Source organism: Cynara cardunculus (genome assembly GCF_001531365.2).
Source record: "Cynara cardunculus var. scolymus isolate 2C chromosome LG 2, CcrdV1, whole genome shotgun sequence".
Classification (NCBI taxonomy): domain Eukaryota; kingdom Viridiplantae; phylum Streptophyta; class Magnoliopsida; order Asterales; family Asteraceae; genus Cynara; species Cynara cardunculus.
The window spans coordinates 17,916,288-17,920,292 of record NC_037529.1 but is presented as its reverse complement, the minus strand read 5'-3'; positions in this window follow the sequence as shown (position 1 = coordinate 17,920,292).

Genomic DNA, 4,005 nt, shown 5'->3' with positions numbered 1-4,005 from the left:
ATGACTTCTGGACACAACAGTTCAGAACTCGAACTTCAAAGAAGAGCATCTGATTCATCACTTGCAAACCCAATGAATCAGAGCTAGCTCAATTATTTGAAGACATTTTCGATGAAGAAGTAATCTCTGGAAATGTGTCCATTGCAAAATCTAACTACAGAATCAATGAAGATCATGAAGTCTCCAATGCTAAAGGTACAACTCTTACAGAAACTCATGTTACTTCACCATCTACTTCTTCTATATCTTTAGATCACGATCAAGATCCAAAATCTAACTCTGGAGATGATCTCGTCGAGGGGGAGCAAGCAGTTCCATCAGTCGATGAAGAACTGCATCTTGTTGCTCCAGAACCTCAATCAAGCACCAAGTGGACAAAAGATCATCCACACCACCAAATCATTGGTGATCTAACCTCTAGTGTCAAGACGAGATCTGCCACAGCAAATGAATGCTTCTTCGCCAACTTTCTAAGTATGATAGTACCTAAAAAGATTTCAGAAGCCCTACAAGATCCAAACTGGATAGATGCAATGCAAGAACAATTACTCTAGTTTGAACGAAACAAAGTATGGTCCTTTATGCCTCTACCCAAAGGGAAGACGACCATAGGCACCAAATGGGTCTTCCAGAACAAGAAGGACGAAGATGGCATCGTAATAAGAAACAAAGCCAGGCTTGTTGCCAAAGGCTACCGCCAGGAAGAAGGGATTGATTATGATGAAACATTTGTTCCCATTGCAAGACTTGAAGCCATCAGAATGTTCCTAGCCTACGCCACTCACAATGGCTTTAAGGTCTATCAGATGGATGTCAAGTCTGCCTTCCTCATTGGCAAAATTCAAGAGGAAGTCTACGTGCATCAGCCTCCTGGGTTCAAAGATCCAAGACATCCAGACTATGTCTACTTTCTAGATAAAGCCCTCTATGGGCTGAAGCAAGCACCCATAGCCTGATATAAAACTCTATCTACCTTTCTCATCAACAACGGTTTCAAAAAAGGTACAATCGATATGTAACATCCAAATTCTAATATGCCCAATTATTTGCTTAGTATATTTAATTATTGGGTTAAAGAGAACTTATGATTTAGTGGGAGTTTAGGTTTGAAATTTTAGAATTATACTTCTTAGGAGTATATTAGAGGATTTGGGAAAATTTTACGTCAAATAGATACGTAAAACTAATTTTCTTGGGAGATATTTTCGGAAATATTTTTATTGGATGTTATATATTATCTCTTTATGATCGTGTAGGAGAAAATCGCATAGAAAACGGAGGTCCGATCGAAAATTTATGAATATTTTAAGTGTTGGTAGTCAAAATGGGTACCTAGCCGGGACAACCCGACCCAACTCGAGTTTTAGCATTATAAATTGAATTTTTGGCCCATTTTTCTTGTCATTTAAGTCCAGAACTCACACAAACACTAGAGGTGCGATTTTCACACACATAGGCTTGATTCAACTCAAATCAAAGAGGAACTACAAGATTTTGGAAGGATTTGATCATCAAGTAAGGTATAATCCATTCTTTGCACTTGTTCTTGGTTGACATTCTTGTTATATGGATTGCATGTTGAGTTAGAGTTAGGGTTTCATATGGGTTTGATAAAATGAGTGCATTTTAGTGTTTATGGCATGAAATGGTCATTAGATTCAAGAGATTATCAAGATTTATGCAAGTTCATCATATGGACTTTGATTTGATTAAGTCAATGATTTAGGAGATAATATAAATGATAAAATAAAGGTTGGATTTTGGTTGTTTATGTCAAATATGTTATATTAAGTTGAGATTCAGAAGTTGGAATAGTTTGGAATCAAAATGGTTTGAGGAAAATGTATGAAAATGAGAATTTCGACTTTTGAATGCATTGAAAGTGTGCAGACTTTAAAAATATGTATAAAATCGTAGAAAAATCCAAATAAGGTGAGGTCAATTTCCTTAGTTAGATATTTGAGTCTAGTTTATTTCTTATTTTATGATCAAGGCATGAATTAGAGTTTTAAATGGGAAAAATAGTTCTGCATGCAGCAGCTGTACATAGAAATTTAGGTAAAATGTTCAAACAGGATATGTGTATATCATGAGTTTCTTATATTGACTGCTTATGAAATTTTGTACATTTACTCCAGGGGGTAATTAGAACATATTTTGATGCTTTGGAAGCAATCTAAGTTTGGTAGCTTGGACTTTCTTTGTGAGCTCATTTTGGAGCTTTTCGGTATTATACGGTTGCCCGGTGAGTTTTATATTTAATTGTTACATATTGATTTGAACATATATATTTTCATATAAATGTTTTTGGTCTTGAATGGTGTCACACGATCTTAATTTATCTTTGATTCCGTCTCTTGAGTTAATTCCATATTACTATCTCGGTACATCGGTTTGCTTTATGGATCTGGACTCGTTGTTTTGTCCCTTGAATTGTACGCCATAGTACAGGTACTACTTCGTGTGGTACACCGAAAGTTTATGGCGAAGTCAAGATCCCGGGTTGGACGGGTGAGACTTTTTGCGGTTGTGAATACTAATTGCTCGAAGAGGAGGAAGAACAATGAGTAGGGAACCTTGGCACATACCCGGTAGAGGAAGGCGGGCAGTGCGAGGTTTCCCGTAATGTATGATTCTGACTCGGACTTTGGCATGAGCCCGGGAAGTGAAGGACGGGGTGATGCACTGTTTTCGTTATGTTTACCGATTCGATCTCTTGGTTCTTGATATTTATTGGTATTCTAACGTTGTTGAATATATTTGGTCGTTGATCCTGTCTCCTTGTTGTATTGAGCAWCAAYGGTATGKTATAWTATGGTGATTTGAATATGGAATCCTATGATCTTGGCATCCGGTACATAATTGTTCACTCGGTTCCTTATAAGTCTCGGTTCTCATCTGGATGATCTCTTGAACTCTTTTATTAATAAGAGTTTATTATGTATGTTTATAAACATGTGTGATATTGATATGTAATACTTAACTATTTAACTCACTAAGCGTTGGCTTACCATTTAAGTGGCAACCTCTCTTAGGAAAGAAGACGGATAAAAAGAAAGAACCCGTTGTTTGACTTGAAGATTTATCGGGGAACTTGAAGATATCGATCTTGTTTTTGGGTAAATAGTAGCTTATATATATAGTCTTGTCCCGTATTCTTTTGGCTACTTAATTCGGGTTGTAAGTAAAAAAATCCATTATATCCGGTTTGGAATTGTGTTTTAGGTGGTTTTATCATTAAAATAGAACGGATATTTCAATGTTTTTCTAAAAATTAATATCCCCTATTTTGAGGTTAATTAATGTTATCCCCAGATTTGTGTGTTTCAAAGTGTTGGCCTCTGGTTCTTCATAGCCTTTGGTTCTTCATCGCCTCTGGACCATTGCATCGTCTCAGGACCATTGCGTGGGCTCTGGACCAATGCATCGCCTCTGGACCATTGCATCGTCTCTGGACCATTGTATGGGCTCTTGTCCATTGCATCGGCTCTGGTCCATCCATTGCCTTTGGTCCATCCATTGCCTCTGGTCCAACCATTGCCTCTGGTCCATCCATTTCCTCTGGTCCTTCCATTGCCTCTGGTCCATCCATTGCCTCTGGTCCATCCATTGCCTCTGGTCCTTCATAGCCTCGCCTCTGGTCTTCTTCCAGACTTAGCCATTTCAGCAACCTCTGGTCCATTGTCTGCCTCTGGACCAATTCATTGCCTCTGGTCTTCTTCCGGACTTAGCCATTTCAGCAGTCTCTGGTCCATTGCCTGCCTCTGGACCAATTCATTGCCTCTGGTCTTCCTCCAGACTTAGTTGTTTCAGCAGCATTATCAGATTTTCTATCCTTGGCCCCGATTGCTTTGACAAAAGTTTTAGAATAATTTAGGATCAATTTTGGTCCTAATAATTAATAAATTATATTTTATTGGAGATTTTATAAAATTTGTAATTTGGGGTTTGCTCAAGCGAGATGTTACAGATATGGTATCAGAGCTGTGGTTTGAGTGAACTGGA